Below are 13521 nucleotides of genomic sequence, written 5' to 3'. Positions count from 1 at the left end.
TTATGGCATTTTCAAAATCCATGATCTTTGATATCGATTATATTTAAGATTTTAATACACGTATAGGATAAAACTCAAAAAATAATTATAATCCAAAATACCTGTTTTAATTATAAAACAAAGTTTTATATAACATGTTAATGAAATACTCTCCTCTCAAGGAGGTGAAGAGTCACCATTTTGTCATAGAAATTTATGACAGCACGATAGGCTTCCAGCCAATCCATGCCCAATAGCAAGTTGAAGCCCTAAAAATCTAAAAGAGTGAGGTATACGACTAACTTTATTCTTGAGATATCTACCCTGCAGGACTTATATACAACGTGAGCTTCTAAGGTTGATTTTGAAGGGGTTTCTATAATTAAAGCTTGCTTTAAGGAATCAGGTGTTGCTAATAAATCTATAGTAAATTTACATGATACAAAGGAATGAATGGAACTAGTATCAATCAAAGCACGAGTTATGGAGTCATATATAGAAAATGTACCCTGAATGAAGACTGATGTCGATACTGCATTCAGCTCATCGATGTGAAAAACTCTTCCTCTAGCGACAGGTCTGGCCACGTCCTACGGCTTCTAGGGGCAGTCCTTTATGAAGTATTGGGTGCTTCCACACTTGAAGCAAGTTTTGTGCAACTTATAACAAGGGCAGTTACCATGGCCTTTACCGCAATATTGACATACCTAAGGAAGTTTAAAGGTATTACTTGGGGACGGAGGTGGAAGTAGAAAAGCAACCTCAGTAGGGACCACCCTTGGTCGTCTACCAACACGACGCTAATAGAGCTATTTTCTCCTCTATTGGTTTTGTGCCCTACCATGGCTAATATGCCAGTACCAGATGACAAGGAGTTCCTCGGCTAGTTGAGTATTCTCTAAAGCGTCAGAATAGGTGGTAAGCTTCATCAAGGCTACTCGGTCAAAGATATCAACTCTCAGGTCCTTTAAAAATTTTCTAGCCTTCTTCCCTCAGTAACTATTAGTTCAAGGGTGAAATGGGATAGTTGAATGAACTTAGAAGCATAGTGGCTCATGGACATGCTTCCCTCTCGAAGGTCCTGAAATTCCTCCTCTTTCTTCTCATGAACATATATTGGGAAGAAGATCTGGAGGAACGCATCCAAAAATTAGTCCCAAGTAGTAGGCGTGGGTGGGGTCTCCTTCTTGAGGTGCCACTAGTGTTTAGCCTCTCCCGTGAACATGAAAGTCACTAAGGGGGAGTTTCTGTTATGCCATAAGTTTGAGAACCATGAAGAGCTTCTCGATCTGCGTGATTTAGGCCTCAGCTACCATGGGGTCTGGTCCACCATCAAAAGAGGGAGGATTTTACCTCCGAAATTCAGAGATGTTGCTAAAAATAGTACGAGTAGGGTTTGGTTGGTTCTTTACAGGACGAGAACGATTGTTATTATGAGCGAGATTGTGGCCCACGACAGCAATCAGACCCTGAATGGCTTGAAATAACTTTGTGAATTTTGTCCAAGTTAGGGCATCATGGACTTGGGGTCTTTCAACAGATGATCTCCCTCGAGTCATGATCGCCTATAAAATAGAGACTAAGATTTAATACAATGTCTTTGTCTAGGGTTTCTAGGTCACTATCTCTCTTAAGGAAATCCTCTGAGTTAGTTAACCAAAAATCCTAAGCCTCAATGTAAAGGGATGTCCTAGGAATCTTGCTCTGATACCACCTGTGATATCCAGTTAATCGATAGGCAACAATGTCCAAAACATAGTAAAAATGAATACAATTAAGTTTAAACTATAATGCCGAAGTTATATTCACTCTTTACAATATGTAAAATTGTACTTCTGAGGTAACAAAGTTAGTTATCAAAATATTTAGAAATAAATGTTTGAGCTACTTCTGCGAATTACAAAATATTTGTCCTTCAGAGTAAAGCGTACTTTCACACTCAGCATTTAAGAATCAATGAACAGATCCAAACAAGCATCAAGGGGCAGGTCAAAAAGCAAATCGTCTTCTTCAACATCATCTGGAAGAAATGGATTAGGGGTGAGTTCCATGAAACTCAATAAGGAAAACATCATTATAACCATACTATTAACGTTCAAAAGTTTATTAAGATATTTAGTAAAACATATTTTCTTACCAATTGAACACCGTACTGTCTGATTGAGACTGCTAAAAACTTGTATTTCTTTAAAATAGAAATCTTGATCTATTTCTAACAGTAGGAACAAATGCATGGTAAAACAAATCATTCCAAGAATGAACTTTTGAACGGGTAAACAAATCATAGTTGCCACTATGAATGGGAAAACAATTTTAGTTTAGAATACAGTAGTTCAATGGATTCTATAATCACGACATTACTTCGCCATTGGGACCCCTACAATCAGTCGTAATATACTTTTGTCAAAGGGATTACCAATACACTACCCATTCATAGAGAGTGGTTCACCAACGATCAGTAAATAATTGGTGATCAGTAAATAGACAAATAACAGTAACCCCCTCATGATAACGGTGAAACGGATTCAAAACTTTTTTTATTGATTTAGGTTTACATCACAACTAATAACCGTTCCTAAAGATATTCTCACTTCCGTTGTACATCTATAGATAATCGTATAATTTTTATTGTCCGGCCCATTGGGCTCACCAATATCTTTTTCAATTGTCTTCCGACGTAACAAGGCTCATTTAATAAAACTAGGCCCAACCAGGCCCATTTAACAAATTAGGCCCAATAAGGCCCATTTAACAAAATTAGGCTCAACAAGGCCCATTAAACTGGTATGCGGCCCCTTGGGCCCATCAAACCTAGCTCAGACCTTATGGCCCATAATAAATTTTTAGGCTCCGAAAAGCCTAATAATAAATTATGGGCCCAACAGAGGCCCAATCACCATTTTCTAGGCTCCTTGAAGCCCATCAAGCAATCGTCCCATTTGGCCCCACTATCAATCCAAGGTCCACAAGAAAAATTGCTAAGTGCACTCGCCAACTAGGTGAGACAGGGGCAGACTGCTCGGCCTTTTCGGCACACATGTGTATTTGGCAAGGTCGAACAGCTCGGACAAGCTGCGACATTACAGCGTGCCTCGGGCAAGCTTTTCTGACACCTTGGGGGTGTTTGGACAAGTCCTCATGTGTGGATGCACATGACACTTCATACAAGGCGACATGCCTATGCGCTTGCACAACAAGGAATGCCCATATACACTCATGTAGCATGGCATGCTTGTGCGCGCTCATGCAGCCCATGCTGCATGCTCACACAACCTGGCATGTCCACATGAGCTCACATGACACAGTGTGTCACTGTTTCTTTACCACGTGGAAAAGAGTGCCCTAATGCACTTGCCTGCGCGTTCAGTCGAGCGAAACACTTGCGCACGCACTGTGCATGCTAGGGGCTAACCCAGCATTGTAGGCATGTTAGACAACTCCCATGCATGCATGTGCATGACTTTTACAAGCTCCCTCAGCACACATGCTCGCTTGGCGAAGCCTGCGTACAAGTGCGTGCGCACCACACACAAGGGGCCTTGTCTTGGAACATACACATACTCGGGCAGTGTCCTTCTCACATCCAACACACGATCGCGCTTGTGTTGCGGTCTGTCTTGGCACATTAGTGCTTTCACTGTACCGGACAAAGGTAGAAGGCTTTTCCGACTACTTCCCAAACACCAGTTTGCATTTTAACTTTTCAAACTCAATTCTCAATCATGCATAACACCCATTAACATTTCTAAATAAAGTTTCACCAAATCATTAAACAAGCAACCAATTAAACTACTTTAAACACACATACTTCACATAAATTCATGCATGTAATTTCTTAACATTTTATAATTATTATCGACATACTAAACCAATTAAAAGCATCAAAATATTGCTCACATCCTTACCAAATATTGAAGTGTTTTGGCTTCCAAAAAGTGGTGAGAAGCTTGCGTTTTTTGTATAGGAAACAATTACAGAAGAGAGCAAAGAACAACTCCTAGAAAATGCAGAACATGTTTGTACTTGATTTAAAAAAGAAGAGAAAAACTGTTGTTGTAAGATGAATTCGAATTGAAGGAAAACAAGACTAAGAGGCAAGGTTGATGCTTACTTTCGGGGAAGAAAAGATGGACCCACTAATAAGCTTGTAGCAACGGAGGAGAAGACAGCAACTCATGACTCTTTTCTCTCACTCTTGCTCTAAAACTTTGCTTTTCTTTGAATGTGAAAGAAAAGAAGGAAAACAAGAGAAGAATGGATTTGAATAGCATGCACAAGAGGACAGTTGTTGATCAATTAAGTGGCCGACCGTGCATGTGGAGGTTAAGACGGTGCACGTCAAGTGGCAGTAGAGGGCAATGAAGGCTGGGTGATATGTGATATATTCAAACAATAATCGATCAATTCGAGTGTGGGCAGGACTTGTTCGCATATGTGTAGGTGCGCAGGTCTTGTCGTGCGAGTTGGTGATTTGCCCGCGAGACATGTTGATGCCCCCAAAATGTTCTCGCGTGCTCGCGCGAGTTGGTTTCCGGGATTCGAATCCCACATGCTATTTTTCTATCTTTTTTTAAAACATGTATTTGGTTTCTTAATTTAATTTGTAAAAAAATATAATTTAAAATTCGTAAAATAAAATTAAACGTAAAATAATCTGAAGTTTGTCAGATAACCAAGGGTACGATGTCGTAACCGGGCTGGATGTTACAAATCTTCATCCCTTAAAAAAAATTGGTCCTCCAAATTTGGAGTGATTAGGGGGTTTGGGTAGATTCTTATCCTCTTCTAAGTTCCCTCTACAACTTAGTGGTTTCGTTATAGCCTTTCCATATGGTGGAATCGTCTTAAATTAGAATCTCATCTTCTCACTTCAACTAGTAAGGGTATAATTTGCTAAGAGTGCGTTCTCTGGTTCAAAGATTCTAACATTTAGGGGCTTGATGGTACTCTATAATTTCTTTAATGACACTCGATCTGGTTAAAACACTTACTATCTAGGACAATTTTTATTCTCCAAATACATTAAAGCTTAATGTCTCCTAATTATATTATATGTATTAAGTTATTTGACATGGTTTGGAAACATATTTCTAATCTAATCATTATTCTAAGGATCTCTCAACTTACAATTATATATCATATCTTAAATTTATTACAAGAATAAATTCTTAATTACCTAAGTAACCTCAATGCCATGGTACGTTATGTAGAACATAACATTTTTTAATTATCATCTCCCAAAATAATGTGTCTAACTTAAATCATTTTGTTTCCTAACCTCCAAAAACTAGTATGTGATTATATAGAATATATCTTCTATACTCTCTAAATATCACCAAACATACGCATTCTCTTTAAAGGTTTGAAATTATTTTAAATTATCTCTGGTTGGTCGTATTCATATATGAGGATCTATGAACAAGAAGGTTTAGTCTTATTATTCTTCTTCACGTTTAAATTTCTCTAAGGTAGGGAGGTTTGGAGATTAAGTGGTGATTCTCCAACCTTCAGTTATTATTGGTGGATTTAGTATGTTATTAGAGTTTTCAAAATTTCTCTCTTTTATTATGATAAATTGATATCTTAGTAAATTAGTCAAAACTAAAGCATATTGTCTTGTTAAATTCATTAAAATTTAAATGATCTATAAATTATCAAATACCTAATTCAACTTTCCCTCAAGTCCTTTAAAATTTCCATCGTGAGTTATAGAGTCCATAGTCATTACTAAAGATCATTAAGAATTACTTTAATAGAAGGTTCATTTGTTAATTTTATTACTAGTAGTTAAATTTGGTTTTACTTATTGTTACTACACTTTAAGTTTCCAAAATTTTCAAGTGACCACTCTTAAGCATGGTCTTAAGATATGTGACATGTGTCTATTACATTGTTAATTTCTCATTGTTGGTTCAGAGATGAACCTTTCATGCGTGGTTAGTTATGGGTCCACACCATGCTTCCACTGCACAACTCTGGTAATGCCTACTTTGAAGGTTTATTTGGGTATATTGCATCTTTGGATTAGAATATGTTCCTAAGGCATCCTCTTTTCCCTTAGAAATTTAATTTATGAGGAATAAGGACTTTGAAGAAGAAGAGTTCTAATTAAGTGTACTCCTCTCATCTAATACAAAAGTCTTTTTATCGGCTAAGCATATAACGATTTAATGTCTAAGAGTTTCTAAAGCATCATTATAACTCCTATGTGGCATCTCAATAAGAATTTAAACAACTAAATATTTATTCTTCTAAAAGAAAGTCATAAAGAATCTCAAAATCTATTCAAGTCGAGAATGGTTACTCATTCAATCATTTGAATGTTTTAATATCAGTCCTATGAATTTTAGGAACTATATTTCTTCTAGTTTTGTAACGAACATAGGAAAATCTTAGTCATACATATTTTATTTTACTCATTAGAAGAGTTTCCATACTATCAAAATGAGATTATTCAATCTCCCAAAATGTTTTTATTCATCAAGCATATGGTAGTTTAATGACTTAGAATTTTAAATCATCATCATAACCTTTACACATAACCTAGATAAGAATTTTGGAAAGATAGTTACTCACATTCCCTAAAGAAAACCCACGGGAATCCCAGAATTCATCGAAGTAATGAATAAGGGTTTGGTCTCCCAAGTTGTTTGGATATTAGGTTTACTTAGTTCAGGATTTCTATTTCTTCTTGAGTAGTAACGGATTATTTGAAATGTTCTTCCTAAACTTACCTACTTGAAAAGTATCCCTCTACTTTTGGGGATTTTTCCCTCACTTAAAGGTGTTTTTCTCCTATTCGAGAGAATTTCTTTTTTTTAGTTAATTTCTCTTGCTCGGGAAAATTTCTTCCTATTGAGAAATTTTTCCGCTTGAGGAATTTTTTCCCTGTTAAGCATTTTCTCTCGCTTGAGTTTTTTTTTCTTTCTATCAAATTAACTCTTCGATGAAAGTTTAAACTTCTTATGTTTTTACTTATTCATCATCCTTAATTGGTTTCAAATTAAAGTTCTAATCTTTTGATTCTTATGTTTATCACATTATTACTCATATAATCCCTATCTCCTTGGTGTTTTAGAATGTTATAATCTCACTCTCTCATATTCACAAATGTTTTGGATAAAGTTCTGAAACATCCCCTAAGGTTCACTTTATTAATTTTCCTTTAATCCTAATTCTTAGAAGAATCCTAAGCCTCATGTCACAAAAGATGGTCCTAGGAACGTGTGCTCTGATACCAACTGTACAAAAGTTGAGAAAGGAGCTCCACCCCTGGTATAAAACCTGATAAACTTATGCAATAATATGTTAAAATTTAAATATCAATCATACATCTCTTGTATATGTTAGTATTCACGAAGTTCGCAAAAATCTCTAAAATGACATCACTATAATATGTTTATATTTGTTTTACAAGATGATTTTCCAAAACCACAAAAACATTATTTATTCAGAGTCTTCCTTTAATCTTGAACACACTCCTCAATCGGATTAATCTGCACTGGAGATGTGAATTAGGATGAGCTCCACGGGTTCAGTAAAAAAAAAATAGTGCCCTTACAGATACATGCAAACAACTAATCATACAAATCCTTAAAAATATGTGCAGAATTTAGTTAAAGCAAAATCTCCAAACATGGAAAAGAATATAATAAAAATAATTCTTCTCATTATTAATTCCACATATTTGTTTCCTTTTTTTCCTTTGATATCGATCTCACATATCCCAATTCTATATTCATTAACAAAGTATCATTAGAACATATTCATTATCAAATGTCATAAATATCAATCAGACTTAACAATTTGTCATTTGTCATTTCATTTTAAAATTAGAGTTTTATTTACTTTGAAGTTTCATCGCGATATGTCATTTTAACTGATATAATTGAGAATTGATATGGATCCCTTCTACATGTGGATACTTGAATATTTCCATTACTAATGGATAATGTTGCCCCTCCTCATACCCCAATGTATATGAGCACCACGATCATCAGCCGCCGCATACCCTAACTCATATGGGCATCATTATATCATGTCGTCTTAATACCCTAACTCATATGAGCGCCATAGGCATTGATTGTCCCCACATCCTAACACATTTGGGCGTCATAATCAAATAATTCGTCCCCATACCCCAACCTGATGTGACCCCAAGAGGGTGTTCCAATTACCCAGGAGGCAACCATCAGATTTCACGCCAATTTAGAAACAAGGCTCGGGAGAAGCTTGGACCAAGAAAATGGAGTCGAGATTCGATGACAAGGTCCAATCCCATGAAACCCAAGGATCCAATTCGTGCAAGCCTACATCGGGTAAGATGGATCATCGATGCCATCAAGACCGGGAAGCCTTATGGGCCGCCGAAACAATCGGCCCAAAGAAGCATCAACGACGACGAGTTTGAGCATTCAAATTGATCCTAGAAGACGACAATTGCATGTCCAAGACGACGCACGGTGGGAAGATACCCACGGGCGGGCAACCTGAGTCACCCAACCCGCCACCCAACTTGCTAAGCCCAACCTGTGGCCTAGCAAGCCACGTACCTAAGAAGAACGTATGGCCTATGCTGCACACCCCTGCAGGTAGGCTAACCGAGGCCCATCGGGAAGGCCCGAAGACTGGCCCATATCTCAAGGCCCGATCTGGTGGCTCTGCAACTGAGGGAGGAGAAACTAGGCCGAACACTTGGCCCAGTAAGCCAGCCCAATAGCCCGACCCAGCAGCAGTCGCGGACCCAACCGAGGAGCAACCCATGCAGGCCTAGCCCAAGCAGCGCACATGTCAGGAGTCCCCAGCTCGAACGGATGAGGTTGAGGTGTGGTGAGTTTTTTTAGATTTTTTTTAAATGACCCATAAAAAAATTTCAAAATTCACATGGTAATTATCCCTTTAATATTTTATTATTATTATTTGAATTAAAGATTAATTATATAATATTTTAATCTTTAGATTATCCTAAACTATTATTTTATTATATTTATCATCTTAATTATTTATTATATTATTTTAATATGATTTCTACATGTATTTTATATGGATTTCACATGGGATAAATATGTAATTATTTTATTTATTATTTTAATGTAAGTCTATCTTTTAGAATTATTTAATTAATTTATTTGAGATAAAATAATTATTTTATTATATAATTATCCTAGATTAAGATAGAATTTTATTTAGATTATTATTTTATTAATTATCTCAAGATTTTTGTACTCATTTAGATTGACCGAAAAAGGCTATAAATAGACTTTTTTCCCTAGGATATAAAGCATAACCTTTGAGAATAAATTTAAGAGAATTTTTTAGAGTTTCAATTTTTCTTTTTTTTAGCATTTTTGATAAAATTAGTTTATTCAAATTCTTTGGGAAGCAGGATCAACTATTTCCTTTCTTTGTTTTATTTCCCTAGTCTTTGTTTTTACTTTCCTTTAGGATTGAATATTTAATTAGAGGGAGGAGTTTAATTCCGAATAGTTATTGTTTCGGTATTGCATACGTTAAGTGAGTTTCGAGAGTTAATTTGGTCTTTCCCATACTCTCCCGCGTCATCTAATATAAGAATTTTGGCTCCTAGAAACCCAAATCTATCTTTACTTGGTTTAGCATTTTGTCATTAACAATTCAAATTAATTTTTGATTTGTTTGTATTGCATCCTGCTTAAATTCATATCTCTCCATTCCATTCAAGTAGTTCATGTTATTATTGAAAAAAAATCATATATCAAAATACAAAAATGTCCCAATTGAACACCATAAGGCAATTGGCACGTTGTTTGCATCTTGCATGACAAAAGTAGAATAATTGCCTATTAGATTTTCTGAAAACCATCAAAAGGAAGAGTAAGTCATCTCATAAGTGCGAGTGAAAGCTTTTGTTTTCTCATTCTGTCTACATCATTCATATCGCATTGCATATTCCACTCATGCTTGCACAGTTTGGGAATCTAGAGTTTGTTAGGAAATTTTTTGTGTCCATTTTTCCTAACTTACTAAGACTCGACTAAGGAGATCCCAATTCCAACGCTCAACTTGACCAAGAGAGTGAGTGTGGTAGCAAAGACGAGTGTAGTAGGACAATATGAATTTTGGTGCTAAGACATTAGGGCAATTCCACATGCGCATATGTTCCACCAGATCCCGATACCATCCTAACACCTTCCACTACTTTTTAGCTTCCTTATTGTATCCAGGATTGCTACACAATGGTGAGATGGATTCAAGGATGAATCCTTTTGAAGGAGGGGATAATGTAACCCCAAGAGGGCATTCCAATTACTCGGGAGGCAACCATCAGATTTTGTGCCAATTCAAAAATAAGGCTAGGGAGAAGCTTTGACCAAGGAAACGAAGTCGAGATTCGATGACAAGTCCCAATCCCATGAAGCCCAAGGATCCAGTTCGTGCAAGTCTAGATTGGGTAAGATGGATCATCGATGCCATCAAGACTGGGAAGCCTTGGCCGCCGAGATAATCAGCCCAAAAAAAATCAATAACGACGAGTTGTGGGCTTTCGAATTTATCCTAGAAGATGATGGTGACGTGTCCAAGACAACGCACGGAGAGGAGATACCTGCAGACGAGCGACCAGAGTCATCCGGCCTGCCACCTAGCCTGCTAGACCCAACTTGTAGCCTAGCAAGCTACGCGCCTGAGAAGAACATACGGTCCATGCCGCACGCCCTTGCAGGCGGACCGATCGAGGCCCATCGAGAAGGCCCAAAGATCGGCCCAAAGATCGGCCCATATCCTGAGGCCTGATTTGGTGGATCCACAATTGAGGGAGGAGAAATTAGGCCAAAGCGTGGCCCAATAAGCCAGCCCAACAGCCAGTCCCAATAGTAGCTGCAGACCCAACTAAGGAGGAATCCACACAAGCATCGGACCCATGAGGCCCGAAGGCCATGCGCGCGCTAGCTTGGCCCAAGTTGTGTGCCCTACGGGCTTCCCTAGCTCGTACGAATGAGGTTGACGTGTGGTGAGTTTTTTTGGATTTTTTTTAATGGCCCATGTGATTTTTTTCAACCTAAAAATTTCAAAATTCCCATGATAATTATCTCTTTAATATTTTATTATTATTATTTTAATTAAAGATTAGTTATATAATATTTTAATCTTGAGATTATCCTAAATTATTATTTTATTATATTTTTAATCTTAATTATTTATCCTATTATTTTATGTGATTTCCGCAGGTGTTTTATATAGATTTCACACAGGATAAATATAGACTTATTTTGTAACACCCAAGTAATTTAATTTTTATCTTACTATTTTTATTTTTATTTATTTGAATTTTTTAGATTTTTAATTAATTTAATTTGATTTAATTTAATTTAATTTAATGAAAATAAAAATAATAATAATGATAAAATTAGGTAAAAATATTATTTGGATTTAATTGAAATTGATTTTGGAAAAAAGGGGTGAAAATTTGGATTCTGGAAGTGTTTTTGAAAAGAAAATCAGAAACAAGGGGTCAAAACGCAATTTTAAAAAGTTGTGCCACGTCAGCACCCACGTCAGCAGCCACGTCAGCGGCCCGGTCAGCAGCTCCGGCAAACCAGGACACGCCGCGTGGCAAGAAAGCGCTGACACGGGACGGGTCGCGTGGGCGATCCGCGTGCACGCGATCGGAGCCGCCGTGCCGGAATTCTGATATTGGCCGAAAGGGGCCCTAGGTCTGATTTGGAATTTTTTGGGACACGTGCAGGTACCGGTAGTGCGTTTTAGTTTTCCAGAAAAAATTCAGGCAAATTAGGGACAGCTCTTAGGCGCACTGTAGAGTCAATTTCAGACCCCGAAACAAGTAAGGACCCCTCACCCTATTTCCTATCACGGTATTAAAGCCAAATAAATAATTAAACTGTACTGTGTGACTTTATAGATGTATAATTGATTAAGGTTGCCAATGGAGCCCGAGTCTGATACAGTGTTGTTCTGTTATTGTTTGATCAAATTTTCAGTATTAAATGCAGTATGATGTTTGATGTAATTATGTTATGGTTTCGTATGCATGAATCATAGTTTCTTTTATTATAGTTTGTATTATGGTGAACCCGATACTGTGTTGTCTTATTTGGTGTCAATTACTGGTTTACATGTTGTGTATGATTTGATGATTAAGATCAAGGAAAAAGGCAAAAAGATTATGTGATTTGATAAATGGATAATGTGGACAGCCTGACTAGATATCCTGGGAGTTAGTGGACGGACCGGGTCTGTAGGGAATCCTACCGGGAACGTGGTCTCTCATACCGGACGGGGTATGGAGACCTTATGTGTTTTGGTGCCCATACCGGACGGAGTATGGGGACGGCCCGTTTCACCCTCATACCGGACGGGGTATTGAGGTTCATAGTTTTGGCGTTCATACCGGACGGGGTATGGGGACGGCCTTGGAATCAGGTTATAAATGTTAAGGGTTCACGGGTAGCGGGACCCCTATAGATCCCCATGGATACTAGTAGGCTAGTTAAAGAGGAAAATATGTTGTTTAATGATTGAAATATAAAGGCATGATAAGTGTTATGTTATAAAATCTATATGATTTCATGATGATGATAATGTTATTGCTTTCATACGTTGTTTTCATGGATCTCACCGAGATAAGTGGACAGCAAAGGTTTTTATGTTAATAAACGAGTTTGTTATAAATTATGCTCCATTGGTCATTTTTTTGTTTTCTACCCACCTTTACTTCCGTGGCGGTGAGATAGTGTGATGTTTTTACTGGACTAGTGTAGCTCATTCCTTATTTAACCATTTCAGGTCAGGAAGACATTGTTCTCGAGCCCGTTCCGTAGGAAGACGGCGAAGGGGACGCCTAAAGACTTCATAGTTATATTTATAGTTCTTATTTCGAGTATCTCTTTTAATTAGTTTGTTCTTTCATGTTTTGAGTACGTTTTGGTTATTGTGTAAGGGATGTTAATCAAAATTTTTATTACGCTTCCGCATTTGAGATTTTTAATACATATATCTTCATTTGGTATCAGAGCCGCGTTCCTCGGACCCATCCCTTACACAATAATACTTAGAGAAATATTCACCGATAAACCGTTACTCAACCATTCCTTATGAAATGCAGGTGCAGAGAGACGAGGAGAGGAAGACCCCCACTAAACCGAGCGACCCGGGATAATTCACTTCGGGAGGATATAGACAGGTTATTTGAGATGATGGAAGGATTTATAGCTGCCCAGCAAGGGCGAGGGGAGAGAAGGGAGTTACCCGACCCTCCTCCACTAACGCAGGTTGAGCCTCCGCTACAGCAGGCTGATCCCAAGCCACCCCAGCACGAGCCTGCTCCTCCATAGTACCACCCGGCACCACTGCCGCAGTAAAACCCTGTGCCCCAGCCACGGTACTACCCGGCATCGCCACAGCACAACCCAGTGCCCCCAGCATATCAGTAGGTGCCACCACAGGACCCCCCAGTCTATCCCCAGCCGGGTCCAGTCCCTCCTCCACGGGACCCCGTTCCTTCCTTGATCGACCCGGGCTACATAGAGAGGTATAGGAGACTGAACC

Source organism: Carica papaya, chromosome 5 (assembly GCF_054855325.1).
Source record: "Carica papaya isolate Zhongbai chromosome 5, ASM5485532v1, whole genome shotgun sequence".
Classification (NCBI taxonomy): domain Eukaryota; kingdom Viridiplantae; phylum Streptophyta; class Magnoliopsida; order Brassicales; family Caricaceae; genus Carica; species Carica papaya.
Note: the sequence above shows the minus strand (reverse complement) of the source record.